Raw genomic sequence first — 16,255 nt, 5'->3', positions numbered from 1 at the left:
TTCTGCAAGTTGTTCATATCAGTGCGAAAGAAAACAGTGTTCTGTGAACTATATAATAGAAAATGTTATGCAGTGATTAAATATTTTAAAAGAGAAACTCAACTTGGACAAAGTCTTAAATTTTGTACGCTAATCATACAAAAAAAATCAGCCAATAAAAAACTCATATAGAAGTATGTATTTATATAGATTCCTTTCAAATTTACAGCTAAAATTTCAGAAACTTTAATTACATCAAAATTCCACAACTCATTTTAATACTTAAAGAGTTTATTGTGGTATTTCAAAGTGCATCATTAGCATTCAGAAACTAAGCTATTAAACTGCACATTTGTTCTGTCTGCCTGTAAGAAGCAAAAGAATCCTTCAGTAGGAGCACTCCACATATGACAAAGAGAGTTTAATGCAGCACATAAAGCCATTTCAGAAGGTCTGATAATACATGAGAACACCCTAATACACAGAACAGAAGGTTTCTAAACTTTTGGTAGCTACTTAACATTTATAATCAAAACATTTCACTATTCAAAAGTATCTACAGAACTGAGAGTAAACATCTCCAATAGTTAAAATATCAGTTAAAGCCACTTGATCCTAAGTTGAGGGCCAAACCTTTCTTTCACACTTCTGGGGGTTTATTTATTTTCCCAAGCTGAAAAATTTCCTACATATTGTGGCCAGTCCATGCTCTCCCCACATTCGCTCACCACTTCTTTAGTTATCCAAGCTAATCTTTCCTGAGGCCACAATACAAAATAGATCACAGGATATCAGATTTTAAAGGTCCATCTGAAGGAAAAAATGTTTCCTGAGTCTATATTTTTTCTAAATTGAGCATATTAGTGCTACTTTACAGCAGCCACATCGGAGCATTTGAGAATGCACTAAAGAGACAGAATCCTCCTAAACCAGCTTTGTTTTCAGAGAAATGCTTCTGTAACGCTGCCATTAATCTAGTTACTTGTATTGGGAAATGCAACACAACACTAAGAAACAAAAGTGCAAAAAGATGTTCAAAGAATGTCTTACCTGCACTGGTAAATACTCCATTTTAGTATGTTAATCAACCAGTCTTCCAGTTCTTCACTACTGCTGTTGGAAACATATTGCTCCAACTAAAAAACAAACAAGCAAACAAATGTTTTACTAACAGCTGTATCTCTAGAACTTTTCAGTACTCATGTTATTTGTTCCCTTTTCTCGCATCCTAAGAACAACCTTTATCATGACCTCTCCAACAGTCATACATGTACTGCCTATGAGCATTCTCCAATCTGCCCTTGGGCCCTGCACTGTAATTTTCAGCTCTTTGCAAGTGTAGTAGTCTGATAACTATTTTTACAAAATAAAGTAAAAAAACAGAACCTCTCATGAAGCCAGTGCTCTGGCAAAGCTGACACTGCCATGTCTAGTCAAACTATCCCTGTCTTCACCTAGGAATTCTAAAATTCAGCTCCCAGAGGACTCTGGTACCTCCCCAGCCACCCCACAGTCTCCCCAATCTTCAGAAAGGCTCTAAGCTCACCAGCAGCAATACAGCAATGAAGAGGTAGGAAGATATTCTGGCCTGAGTCATCAAATACAGCTCATGCCCCCACGCAGTCTTACATAGCTACCAGGGAGGAGACAACTTATAGAAAAAGGTCTGATGAGATTCTCCTGGTAAATCTTATGTCCCTTCTCCACAGGAAACAAAATTCAGGGGACAAGGAGGAGAGCCTTAAGACCAAAAACTCACTTTCTTAGAGCAAACATTAAAGGTCAGTCAACACCACAACTGTCCCTGTCCTGATCAAGCACTACCTTAAAACTGTTTATTTAAAAAAACACAATAAAAAATCCAAAATCTCACTTTTATCTGATGACCTTTAGATTCCAAACACATAGAAAAGAGAATTCTTAGCTCTCCCTTCCTAGAGGAACTTTGCATCCTTTCTGTATGTACGTTTCAAAGAAATACAAACACAAAATCTATCACAGCTTGTGCAGGCAAGCTGTGAAACTTAACTGGTTTTGTCTCAGCTTCAGAGCAAAGAAAACAGAGAAAGCAGAGCATAAAAAAATACATTATCTGGAATTTTCTAAAATAGAATTCACTTGTGCATGTCATGTGTGGTATTCTATCTTTGATACCATAAATTACCAATAATGACAGAGTAAAATCCTGATACTATAAGACTGCATAGAAATGGCACCAACATTTATTCTATCTGTTTAACAATGCATTACAGCCTATGTCATACCAGTTCCCTTTTAAAGAGGACTAAGTTCCTTTTTAAGAGAGAGAGAAAGAGAACACACAATCTTTTCCAGCCTTAGATTTAGTATTTTATATCCAGTGGAAATCAAAAGCAAAACTACAGAATCTGCACATGAAAATAAAGCAAAGCGTTCACTTTCCTTGTCTTCTTTTAGCTGCTCATTTAACATTCTTCAAGTAATATTTTTCCTCTAAGTTACCGTAGGAGCTTTGTACACCTCCATCCCTGACCTTTTTTTACCCGTCTTCTTCCCCTTTATGCTCAGAGACCCAGCACCTGCCAACAGAAATTCAGTCACCATTTATCTCCGTGCTGATGACTCACAGCTTTGTCCCCCCACCTGAGAACTGCCTTCAATTCCAATTTTAGCTGTTTCTTGGACACTGTTTGCAGCTGAAACTTAGTGTGGCGAAAACAAAGTTCTTGACCTGACCAGCAAGGCTATTCCTAATGCCCACTTTCTGAGTGTGCATACTAGCACAATCTGACTGTAAACCTAGACAATATTTTTCATTTAGTTTTCTCTAGGTGCTCATAGACTTTGGCAAGACTATGCAGAAGACCTGCCAACTTTTTCTGCATGTGATTAGAAATATGTCCCATCTATCCATACAGCCAAAACTCACCCAAGCTAATATCCTCTTTTATTTTAATTACTGTGAGGCTGAAAAAGCATAATTCACTGCATGTACTAGTTCAGCATGGTGCTGCAAAGAACCAGCCTGTTATTTTGATCATTTCAGCTCCCTCTCTACATCCCCTGCAGAGAGAGCCTGGACTACTGCATCAAGCATAACTCCTCCTGTCCTTTGAAATCCTTTCGCAGCTGTGCAGCACATGGTATCACAGTATTCTGGTTGAGACTAGAGCTTCCCAGCACTACAAATAAACCTTGCTTTTCCATAATTAAAAAGGTGAGGGGGTAGAAAAGAACTGGTAATTGAATTTTGAATTGCATAATCATCATGTTGTAAAACAAGGAAACAAACAAACAAACAAACAAATCCCTCAAGTGGAAATATCTAAGAGACCTTATTCAATTCATTACCCAATTTTAAAAAGACAACAAGACCATCACTAGAAAAATACTTCAGAACAGACTGCTTTTTATCAGGATTTATTGATTTACTTTTTTGAAAGCTTCACAGGTATAAATAATTATGTGAAGTAAATAACCACATGTAATTTGAACAGTGACCTAATTTCATGGGTTCAGGGCAAAAACTCAACTATTAAAGTCTTCATCATGCCTGGTTCTCTAAGCCTAAACTACTTCCCAATCAACCACGAGGTTTGATTCTAACAAAGCTAATGCAAGATATCTATGGCACTTAAATGGGCTATACAAACAACAAACTTAATCAGGCATTAAAATTCAATTTTTCATACTTTTTGCTTTAAATTTAGCACCAATATCTCGTCCTCTATGCAGCACACTGATAAAAACAACACACTCACTACTTTGAGCTGACAACTTGATTATTCCCACTGAGCACAGAAGTCATTAAGATGTTGCATTTATTTCTTTTTTTCTCCCCTATTAATAGATCATACCCATGATACAATAATTCATCTTGAACATTTATTAGGCTTATTCCCTTCAATGTTAACATTGGGCTTTGTCTGTCTGACAAATGACATGTTATTTCTAAGCTTCCTCATTAAAAAGTTTAACATGAAAAGTTCTGTGAGCAGTACAGTTAAAAGCTCACTGTCTTATCAACGTGTCCTCCCCCCTCCACCACAATCCCTGCTGCAAAACAGACCCAATGTTTGCAGATTTCTGAATTTTTCCTCCCAGTACAGGCACTAACTTCAGTGTCTTCTCTCTTCAGCCAACAATTTACACTGAACATAAACTGCATCATCTCTGAGATCCCTTCTCCCCTTTCACACTAGGTAGAACTGAGCAATGGTTTCAATAGTAATTTGCAAAGAAAATGGAAACAGAACATAAGCAAACCAAACTGTTTTATTTGCCTTTTACAAAGACTTACACTTAAAACAAAATTCACATTTCAAAAGTTATGATTAAAAGACAATGAAATAACTGGCACAAATGTGACTGCTTTTGGGTCAGAAACAGCTAAAATGGAGCATTTTGACGAAAAGCAGTAGCAGTTCAGGATATGTGCTACCACATTATGCCAGCCGCTTTGTCCCACTTTGGTCCCATGCACTGGCTGAGTGAGAAAAATGAACCAAATACTACCACACACTCATACTAAGAACCAAGGAGAGTAGACAATGTAAATCAGCAGTAAAGCTGAGCTACCTCAAAAATAGTGAAGAAAATAACTACATCTAACTACAGCAGAAGTAATGTATCTAGAAATACATCTGCAAATGTAGAAATAAATCTGTAAATTAATTCCTTGTTTCACTTATCATCTTCCATCAATGAACTCACAACCTATCTTTTCCTAACAATCCACTCAAAGAGCAATATAGGGGAAAAAGCAAAATGAAGCGCTTACTCTAAATAATCAAATAAAAGTCTTTTGGAACTTTATATAAAAAGCATATAAGGATCTTACAGTAAATTTAAAAAAACCCAAACAAATGATAAATTGCAGGCTGCAGTATTTTCACTTAAAAAACAAAACTCCATAGCTTAATACATTCACCTTCTCATAATCTCAAAAATTTATGAAGGATGCACCAGGTAAGAATTAATAAAGTAGGAGAGGGAAGCTTACTAAACTAATTTGATTCTGCCCAACTGAATACGTTCTTCATGAAACATTAAGGGTCTGTCTAAGTGTACATAAAATATACTTCATTTTCTTATTTATACAAAGGAAGAAAGCTCCCTCTCTTTGAATCCCATGTCCTAAGCAATGTTATTAAATGAAAAATAATTTTATATGGGTGAATGAATGTGGCATTAAAATGTCTGCAATGATTGTTAATGTCATTACTCTGCCATATTTTATGAATCAAAAGAGTCTCCAAAAGAAAGTTGCGATTTCTGTCTCACCCCAAGCAAACCTACCGTCAAAAAAATAAAGCTTTTATTTCAAGAGAAATGAAAAATAAATCTAACTGTATATGATCAGTAAATTATTTTTAATAGGTAATAATTCTGTATTATTGTCCTTTGTATACAAAACATCACAATTTACAGAGTTGAGTCATTGTTCCGATACCTGCTGTTAGGTCATGCTTTGACAAGACAGTAAATACAGTTTAGATTTGATGGGTTGATTTTGTATTGGAAGGCTTTATGCCAAATAGTTACTGTATTTCCTCCCACAGTAGGCATTAAGTCAGCACAAATGATATATTGCACACTCTTATTAACTTAAGAAATGTGATAGCTTGGCTGCCTGATCACAGTTACATTAGGGGATAATCTGATAATAAATCTGATCCAGGATCAGTGGTCACAAAACCATTTCCTTGGTATATCCTACAGTAATAGCATCTGTGGTGATAGGCTGGATGGGTCAACACAGAAAAACAGTGACTGCCAGGATTTTCTTACAAATGTAAGTTCTTTCAGAAATATGCAGGAGTACTCTATCAAACGCTATTTTATTTTTCAACATCTAATGTTAATAACCCACTAAAAAGTCAGCTGATTTGGGGCTGGCTACTACATCTTTAAAAATATAATCCTTGATGTAATTTTTTTTCATGGAATCACAGTATCATTACAGTTAGAAAAGACCTCTACGATCATCAAATCCAAACCCTTAACCTAACACTGTCATCTTCACCACTGAACTATGTCCTCAAGTGCCAATTCTACACATTTTTTTTAATAATTCCAGGGACTGTGGTACCACCACTGCCCTAGGCAGCTTGTTCCAATGCCTGACCACATTTCAGTGAAGAAATTTTTCCTGTCTAAACATTACTTGGCACAATATGAGGCCATTTCCTCTCACTCTGTCACTTGTTACTACATGGGAGAAGAAACCAACCCCCATCTGGCTACAACCTCCCTTCAGGTAGTTGTAGAGAGTGACAGAGTCTCCCTTGAGTCTCCTATTCTCCAGGTTAAACAACCACAGCTCCCTCAGCTGCTCCTTAATAAGACTTGGTCTCCAGACCCTTCACCAGCTTGTTGTGCTTCTCTGGTCACACTCCAGCACCTCAATGTCTTTCTTGTAGCGAGGGCCCAAAACTGAACACAGTATTTATTTGAGATGTGGCTTCACCAGTGCTGAGTACAGGTGGATGATCACTGGCCTGGTCCCGCTGGCCACACTATTTCCAATTTCCGTGTAGCCTGGCTTCCAGTTTCCTACCACTTTAACAAAATTAATTGAGGTAAGCATTACAGCACATAAATCTAAGTTAAAAGTTTGATTCTTTAATTTTTCAATGCAAAAAACACCCCAAACCTAAAAACTCTAGAAATATAACACTGTTTTTAGTTTCTTATATCTGTCCTGTCTTTATTCAATACCCATCAGAGAAAAGTCAGATTTTTATTTTGTTCTTTCTTTGTTGATGATTTTCTGACCATAAGTCTTCTAAGACCCTCTCTGCAACTCTTCTGTTACACAAAACATGTATTAATTTTATAGTCAAATCCATATTATTCTAGTATGAAGTGCAATTTAGTTATGGTTGAATGATACAACTGTAAAGTTGAAGGACAATTAGTTAGACTACCACTGCAAGCAATGACCTAATGATGTCATAGAAAAGTATTTCAGAATGTGCATTAAAGCTTTTCAAAAACATATTGTAGCAAACAAACACCAACATGTCAATTTGGCCAAAGATTTTAAGCTCTCTCGATGCTTGCTTATCTTAATACTGACCAGGTAAGGAAGAGCCATATATTTCTCTCTGTAACCCCAGATAGCATCTCCAGCAACTTACGTGCTGTTCACCTCCAAATCTAAGAGCATTAAGTCGAAACATATCTAAACTTTGAAGTTTACATGATTATTACTCCAACAAGTCAAGCACAAGATTTTAATGCTCTATCCTCGATGTCCCCCACTCTCTTTTCTACTACTGAAGGCTGAAGCAAAACAGATTTGACCCAACAGCAAAAAAAAACCCCAACAACCAAACCAAACAAGTAACACACACTCCCCCCTCCAAGAAAAAAAACACAATAAAATTAAATCACTCCCTTCTTTCCTTTAGCTGTTTTAGAAGAGAAGGGAATAAACACAGTACATACAGTGCTTTTTTTATTGACAAATACTCAGGAAAAGAAGTTTCTGAAGAAACAAATGTCAAGTAAAGACAACATTGATCAAAGATAATTGTGATGGTAGCTTGAACAAACTGAGCAGAGCTCAGCATACAAGGAAGACTGGATGTCAGTAAGCACCACGAGAAAAATAGCACATTGCATATCACGAGCAGTAAAGTCTTTTAAGTTATTTCTCTCCATTACCCTTGCAGACTTGCTTGCACGTATGCCACAAACAGCCAATTCTGCAATTGTACTGGCAGTCATGGGGGGCAAAAAGCCCAGCAGCACTAAAAAAAACCTTTACAGCTATTTTGGAGGTTACTTTGTAAATTTTGTGAGGTTGCTGTTTTGGTTTTTTTAATAATTTAAACAGCAACATTTCACTGATTTAAATACAGCTCCACAAACAGCTGCACTGATCTACCTGAAAGAGTACACCTACATTAACATCTAACCCTGAAGAAGCGAGGAAGGGCAAATCAAGAATTTAAGCCAACTTTGCCTGTGAAACTAAATGAAATCTTCCACACCAGCAACAGCTTCAGAAGTTTCTATCCCAGGTGCTCATTCACATCTTCATAGCAGCAGTATATCGCCCCCACAACACTGCCAACACAGTGCTTGTGGGACAGCATTTTAAAATTAATTAGTTACTGTTTTAGAATAATCTATTTTTGCAGGGCTTGATCAGATCACTTCCTTATCCGGTTTCAAAGCACAGCTCCACAAATAGCTGTGCCATTGCAGCACGGGGAAGGGAATCAAGCGGTAGCACAGCACAGCAGTTCCCTGGCCAGTTGTACCCTTATCCTGCCTTCCTCCATAAGCCACAGCCTTGGCACAGCAAAGCAAAGAGTGGCAAGGTGAGAGAAACTGCCCCTTCTCACAGCCATTCCCGAGTAAGTATTTTTATCCTCCATTCTTTCCTTCTATTCACCTCAAAAGCTGAACAGCAATCCCTTCCCGCCCCACTTCCTCCATGGAAGGACACAAGCCTAGAGCCCCAGCGACAGCCCAGTCTAACCTCTACCCTGTTCCATAGGGCACGTCCTGCTCCCTACTCACAGGCCTGGCTTCCCAGGGAGGAAACCTCTCACCTGGGAACCCTGCCTGGCAATCCAGACCATTTCTTTCATGAAGGAGGCACCGAAGGATGGAAAGCAGAGCAGCTTTCAGCAGCTTTGTCCCAACAGGCCCAGAAACACTCTCTGCCTGCAGTTATCAACTGACAGCTGGCATTGAGAGACAGGAACAATTTTTGCTGAAGAAGGGCTCTTCCACTCCCTGTCACGGAGGAGAAAGAGAGACAGGGCCACCTTAATTACCACAGCCTGCTCTACCTGAGCTCCACAGGCCGTAACCCTCTCTCATGGCACTGGCATTGCTGCCTCCTCACTACAGTGCCAGAATACCTTGCGCTTAAAGAGTCCCTATTAAAAGACAAATATACCAGCCTTACCAAATCCAAATTCAAGTTTTGCCTTTGTTTATTTTGCAGCTTGAAGGCTTCATGCCACTCTCACCTTCTGCTCCCTGTGTGGCATTTCACTAACAGAACAACGCTGATGTGTGAGAAGCTGCTAAAAACACTGACACAAACCTAAAACGGCACAGTTCTGTTTCCAAAATAACATACTGGAAACAAAACAAATCTAATGATCTCCTTCAGTAACTTCAATGGGTAGATTTGAAGGGTTACATCAAAACAAATCAGCAAACTGATTTCTGAATTAGCTTGTACTATCACCAATGCTATTTAAACAATTTTTGACAATGTTTTACATGGAACAGTTTTCGTTCACTCCTCTTCTCCTACCATTTACTTGTCATGTTTAGTCAGAAATTCTTGTACTAACATTTTGCAACCATTAAATCCCTTATATGCTGCTTTCATATTTGCTAAAAGTAGAATAAGCAAAACCACGTATTAAATACAGTATAACACATCCAGGGGAAAAAGGGCCACCAACCAGGAACCAAAGTCATCAGAGGCTTTCCCCACCCTGCCGACAGCATGGTTGATTGGTTTTCAAATAGCTCATTGTTCCTTCCTGTCCTACCTGAGAAGGACAAACTGACAGCTCACCATACCGACTCGCCATGAAAATTCATCTTTTTAGCTAAACACCAACAGCTTTTACACATTTGAATCAAAAGGCAGGTAACTCATCTGTTAGAGCTTCTAGTCACCAACCCAAATTCAGCCCAAACATCTGTAGCATTAGCTGGCATTCAATCCAATTTCAGAGACATACAATGCACTTTCCATAGAAGAGGCTGTCTCTTAAGAATATGCAAAGTAAGATTAACAGCAGGTAAAACCCTATGGCTCAGAGCTTCTGCCTCAGCAACAGCTTTCGTTAGAAAGGGCTTTCATTACAAAAAGAAGTCCAGCACAACAGAATGGCTGCAAACTTGGAGATCTAAGTCTTGACTTCCAAATTTAGATCTAGTATTGACCTCACCCTTACAAGGTTTTTTCCTCTAAGCTATTTTACACGTAAAGCAGTGAAACACGTTTTCTACTATGCCTCACTGCCTCAGTACTTCAAGTATCCTCAGTACCTTCACACAATTTGGTCTGATTTTTTCATCAAGGTGAGGGACTGAAGGTCAGAGGTGCATGAAATCATAGGCCCCTAGAATTAACTGATAGCTGGTATAACGCCATGAGTTTACCCCAAAAATTCAGAAAATCTTTAAAAATATATATGTGCATTTACAGAAAGCTAGATGGGCCACACATAAATAGGCAGGCAAGCAATTTTAATTTAGTTTAAAAGCACTAGATACACAAATACTACTACCTCTACTACTAAAACCCAGTAGCATTAATTACACGTTTTTTTACATGGAAATACACAATCATTATGCAGAAAAATCAGCAAGTGATAACTGAACTGACAGCCTAGGAAGCAAGTACAGCTTCTTCTGCAGAAGCGCAAATATTACTACATTTCTGTTGTAAATTTCAATAGAAAGAAGACAAAAGATATACTGCAAGCCATTCTGATATGAAAATTTAAAGGGAAACTTCATTTATTTAGAAAATCATCTAAAGCATAAAGAGAATTCAGTTTATTTTATGGCTAGAAAGCACTACAAACTTATCTCTCTTGACATCCTTTATGCAACAGGTAACCAGTGATTTATGGCATGATCAGTAACAGGGATTAATTCATGAGGTCACAGCACGTGAACAAGGTTGTGATTATAGTGGGCAGACTTACATCTGGAAAACAAACAAGTTTATTATTTCAGAAGTCAAGAGTAAGGCTTCCTGCACAACTAACTGACGAATGCTGTAGATTTCTTCTTAATTCTAAGAATGTGAGGGTGTGCTGTGCACAGGTTTGTGATTTATTTTATAAACGAGATTCAAAAAACCATATTCACACATACGTATAAATATAATACCTCTAATTACATAGTATTAGAGGTAACAATTTTTTAACTTTTCATTTGAAAATTAAAAATAGCAAAATATGAATGTATTCCTTTTTTCTGAGACAAGATATGCAATTCAGAAATGTGGACATGTTTTATTTATTTTTAGTAAGAAATATTGGTGAGATTTTGTATCTTGTTTCCAACAAAACTGCTCGCACAATATAAAGCCCAAGATTTTTTGCAATGATAATGTTCCCAATTCCAAAATATCTACGGAAAATCCACTCAGAAAAAAAATAGTACTGAAACCATATAGCAAAAAATAGAATTGATGTCATTTCAATTTGCTTTAGCGTTTTCAACTTTTGTTCTTCTTGTAAGTTGAGCTCTGCAAGGTTTGATTCTGTTCCTTACTTCTCTGCCTCTTCTTTCCAAGAATAGTGCTGTCCTGCTTGAAGTAAACACAATTTGCTCACCTGACTTCTTCCTGACCCCAAACCATGGCAAACTTATTTCCTCCCTTTCAGTTTTTTTTTCATGTATACTCTTTGTTGTATATCCTTGTTACCACAAAGGTTCCATGAATTGTTCTTCAAGGAAGACAGTTTGTACAACAGACTTCTACAAATATCAGCAACACTACATTACCAACATACCAACCACCTTTGCTAGAAATGAATGCATAAATACTTTTAACCGCTATGTTAATACTTCTGAATTGTCTATACACAATACTTAATGAGATGTATCCCATTAATGAATGTGTTCAAAAGGTGCTTAGTAAAATGCTAGAGAAGGCCAAAATCAGCAGATGGATAATGAACATAAAATCACGTGTCTTGCCACAGAGAAAACACGTGGTGCATTAACGTCAGCAGAACGTAAGGATACTTTGTTTTGCCAACCTGTGGCAGAAAAATATAGAAGTAGCTTTTATTCAGAAGCATAGTCTGATTGTAGCAAGCTCACAAGGACCAAAAAAGTGGCTATTGAGTGGATTTGACCAGTTAAACTCAGTCTCTCATTCCTCATTTAAAGCAGCAGGATTGCGACTTACAGAGTCACAGGACAGAATCATCAAAATGGGAAGAGAATTATAAGATCACTAAGTTCAAACATCAAGCCAGCACTACCATTGTAACCGCTAAACCATATAACTAGGATATAGGAACTTGAAAGTTCCTATAGGATCCTATATACTACATATAAAGTAATTGAAGGCTGCTACACAGTTTTCAGTAACCAAAAAAATCGCATTTTTCAAACTTTTTCATTAGGAGGGAAAACAAAGGCAAGATTAAATAATTCATAATTCAAGAAACTCTAAGTTATGCTCATAGTTAACCAAAAGCATTTATGTGTTGTTACTTGACCCAGAAATACTTATTTTGGCTACAAGCTCTCTGAGCCAATGGCCTGTCAGAAGCACCTGATATACAACAGCAGGCTGGCAAAACAAATATCCATCAGGAACAACTGCTGGTCAACACACAGGTGCTACTCATCTATCCTGTTATGAAAGCAATTAAAGCTCTAGTGAGACTATATTTTTCATACAGAGGAAAAGGGGACACACAAAGCATAGGATGAAACATTTAGCAAGCAAGCATGAGAAGTACTGGCCTTTATCAATAACAACTTCAAACACTGAAACAAGGTCAACAGTAAAAAAAATTCACAACCGTTGATTATAATTCTCACACTGAGATCCATCTTTGGTACAAGCTGAACTTTCACAGATGTTCAGGACAGCACCCAGGCCAGGAAAGAGACACCAGTACTCTTAGCATCACATTAATAAATATTTAGGTATCTGCCTCCTAGGTTGGTATAGACAGGTAGGTTCTCTTCAAAGAAAAAAAATGTACAAGAGTCAGAGTTCAGACAGGGCTCCCATATCTTCACCTACAGTAGTTCAAAACCTTGCCATTCACAATAATCTGCCTCACCCCTCTGCCAGGGCTTACTTTCCTATGCACCTTCCCAACCAGACCGTGGCATTCATATTTCAATCTAATCACTTCCAGCAAGAGAAGCTCGCACCAAACCACCAGACTGTAAGCCAGTGAGCATGAGATACTGATGCTGTCATCCTGTCAGAGAGTGTTTATGTCTGAAAACCACAACCAAGTCCACCAGAACGTGTCAGAGTCTTTCTCAGCAGAGAACTGATTAGCGAGGTCAACAGGGAATGCTAGAGAGAGCAATGGATCTCAGTTTTCATGTCTCTCCCTGCTTGGGAACTGTATTCACTAATTCTTCTATGTGAGAAAAAAATGCCAGAGACAATCCTGGAACTGAGCTCTGACATCCAGGTACTTCCAAGTGAAATGTTAAAACCACAAAACTGGAATGTCTGGTAATACTGTCATATCCATCATCAGGGCTTCAGAAGAGACGGAAGGGGTCTTCTGAAATCCAAACTGAGCCCAAGGTGTTATTTTTGCAGTTTTGCTGAACTCAAAACAGAAGTAAATTCTATCGCAATGGAATTAAATTGAATCAACAAATGTGCTGGGTTGTCTGGCACATTTTCAAAACCACAGTTTTGAAGACGGATTTCGGCTGCTGTGTGCAGCCGATTACTATATTACTGATTCATGCCAAACCTTACCCAGGCCAGTAGTACTGACCATAATCTGAAGTGAAGATAACAAATCAATTTTATTAATACAGTGTTAATTTAAGAACAAAAATAGTATTTTCACATATTATACCAGTCAACTCTTAACCAGCTTTGTAGGATCGTATTTCACATAAGGGACACTGAAACCCCTCCAAATAATGAGCTTGAATTCATATTCTCTGACCAGTTACTGAAGGAAAGCTGAAGAATGGACTTATGCTACCTACAGGAGGAAAAATGAGAGGTGGGAAAAGGGAAGCAAGTTGGTCCATCCAAGGAAAATGCAGACTAAGATTTATAGCTGTGCTCTGACATACCAAATGCAGGTATTCAGACTGTGGCTACTGGCACAGTCATATGGAAGAAACAGAGCAAGATGACAATTCTGTGCTTCATTCATTTAAAGTATTTGCAAAGATACAGCCAGAGCCTGGATTATTGTTCACTTCCTACAAAACAGTATTTTCAGTTCTAATGGGCAATGAATTGTTGAATGAAATAATAAAAACTATGCTGAAATACATAATTTGCTCCTCCAAAAATCCAAAACTTTTTCATTGTAAAAAAGCTGTAATGTTCCAGCAAAGTAGAGCTTTACTGAACCAGGTTGGGGCTGTGCCATTTATCCCTTAGCACAGGCCCAAGCAGTTTTATCTTCACAATCAAAATGCTAAGTAGGAACTACTTAATGGATGAAAATGTAATACATTCCCTTCCAGAGTAATAGATGCAGTAGCATTCACTACTTGTTATTGGTCCAGCAAACTAAAAAGTGGTGCCTGTGGATTTTAGCTCAGGCTTTGCCTATGTATAAGACAACATTAAGCTAATAGAATTAATCACTTAAAAAACAAAGCAAATCCCAGTAACACAAAATAGACATTTATGCCCATTTACATGATAAATGTAAGATCTCAAACAGTAGCTCGTTACCTTTCAGTCAGCAAAATCCACTGCAAGCAGGAGAAAGGGGAAGTGGGCTTAAACACTTCAGCAAATACCTCTTCAGTTATAACATCAACATGACTGTAAATCCCCCAATTACAATTTTTTAAGATCTGTTATGCTATGCAGCTGCTCTTCCAAATGGTATGTTTAACACATACTCATCAAATAAAGCTTTCAAATAAGTTCTGCTGGAAATTTTGCTTAAAATAATACAAGAAGGAAAGATTATTTCCACCAGAGCGCTTACTGATCACGCAAATCCTGCTGTTAGCACTCTAGTCGTTAACTAAGCCCTGACGAGATCCCACGGGCGGTAACAGGGGTTACGAGCATCTGCTGAAGGCAGGGCCCGGCTGGACCGCAGCGCCCTGCCCGCACCCTGCCCCGCACCGCCCGCGTTCCGCAGGACACGGGCCGTGCCCGCTCGGACCGGGCGGGCGAGAGCCGCCAGTGCCGCCCTTGGCGCACCAGGAAATAGTTATTCCTGACAGTTACTCCTAACGCTCGGTCAGCAACTTTCCACACCGCACGCAAAAAGCGATATTAAAAAACAAACAAATATATATATATATATATATATAAATAAATATATAACGCCCCCCTCCCTTCGTTTCAAACCCTGTGAGAATCCGGTATTTCTCAGGAAGGGAAGGAGGGGAAAGGCAGCACCGCCTCCGGCTGTCCCAGTACCGCGCCCGGCACTCGGGCACTTCGCGGCGGGGACGAGCTGGACATTTTTTCTGACCTATTTTCGGCGTCTCCTCGGAGCGATAAACAATCAAAAGCGGTGGCGAAACGCTGCCCAGGCAGGAACTTCCCCAGCCACGAGCCGCTCCCGGGGGCAACAAGCAGCCCCCGGCAAGGGCTCGGGGGGACCGTCCTCTGCCCCGCGGTGGAGGGGGGGCGAGCCCGCCGAGCCGAACGCCACTTAGCCAGGCTGGGGGGAGGCTCCCGAGGTTTTCCTGCCGGGGTGCGGGGAGGGGGGGTCAGCCCGACACAAACAAGTCCCCGGCCCGCCATGCCGGCGAGCATGCCGCCTGTTCCAGTCCTGCGGTAGGGGTCGGGACACGGTCCTGCCGCTCTGCCCCACCGCCCCCGCGCCCCCCTCGCCGCTCCCCCGCACCGACCTGGGACACAAAGGAGCGGCTGCCGATCGCCCGCGCTCCCGGCGGAGTCCAGGCCGCGGCAGCACCGGGATGGCGTAGCGCAGGCATCCGACGCCAGCGCCTGCTGCTCCCGCGGCGGCCCGAGCCGCCCGCGCCCGCGCTGCGCTGGGCGGGGAGGGCAGAGAAGGAGGGGGGGCCCTGCGAGCCGGGCGCCGCTTCCTGCGCTCCGGCGCCGAGGGGCGGCGGGTGGTGGAGCCGCCGCCGGGGGGCCGCGCTCGCGGCTAAGCAGAGGCCGGCGGCAGCGGCCGCATCCTCGGCTCCTCCGCCGGGCTTTCCGCGCCGCCTCCCTCCGGCTCCGAGAAGTCGCCCGTGCGGCTCCTGCGGCGGCCGCTCCTGGCAGCCGGAGCCGCGGCCCGTGCTCGTGCTCCCCCTGCCGCCCCGCCGGGCCGGGCTCCTCTCGCGGCTCCGCGGGCCGGGCTGGGGCGGCCCAGAGAGGCCGGGAGAGCCCCGGGGGTGGGAGGAACTGACCCACTCGGGCTTGCCCCGCGGTGCTTTCCTCCCGCGGCCGCTCCCCGAGAGTCCCCTTCGTGGCGCACGCTGGCAGGCGGGGGAGGCCTCCCTTCCTGCAGCGGCCGCCAGCGCTGCCTGCCCGGCACCCGCGTCCCGGCCTGGGCGCGGAGCCGCGGGGCCGTGCAGGGAGCAGCCCGCCGGGGAAAGGCTCCCCAGCGTGATGGGGCAGCGGAGGGACAGGCTGAGC

General features: G+C 41.0%; 1 protein-coding gene across 6 annotated transcripts in view; it reads right to left on the bottom strand.

Annotated features, from left to right (window-relative positions):
* FAM135A (family with sequence similarity 135 member A) overlaps positions 1 to 15,832 on the bottom strand; it is an 82,883-nt gene extending 67,051 nt beyond the window's left edge. For 3 of the 6 annotated variants that reach the window (XR_003527933.1, XM_027645116.1, XM_027645121.1), the window contains exons 1-2: positions 15,520 to 15,832; positions 1,030 to 1,115 (exon numbers count right to left, since the gene is read on the bottom strand). The gene's annotated coding sequence lies outside the window, so the exon portion shown is untranslated. Of the gene's footprint in view, positions 1 to 1,029; positions 1,116 to 13,550; positions 13,668 to 14,639; positions 14,778 to 15,519 lie in introns of those variants that run through there. The other 3 variants (XM_027645117.1, XM_027645118.1, XM_027645120.1) reach the window with 3 other exon arrangements.
* Between the last annotated feature and the right edge of the window lie 423 nt (positions 15,833 to 16,255).

Source organism: Corapipo altera, unplaced genomic scaffold, assembly GCF_003945725.1.
Source record: "Corapipo altera isolate COAL_440 unplaced genomic scaffold, ASM394572v1 2, whole genome shotgun sequence".
Taxonomy (NCBI): domain Eukaryota; kingdom Metazoa; phylum Chordata; class Aves; order Passeriformes; family Pipridae; genus Corapipo; species Corapipo altera.
This window is presented reverse-complemented; position numbering and strand designations above follow the sequence as displayed.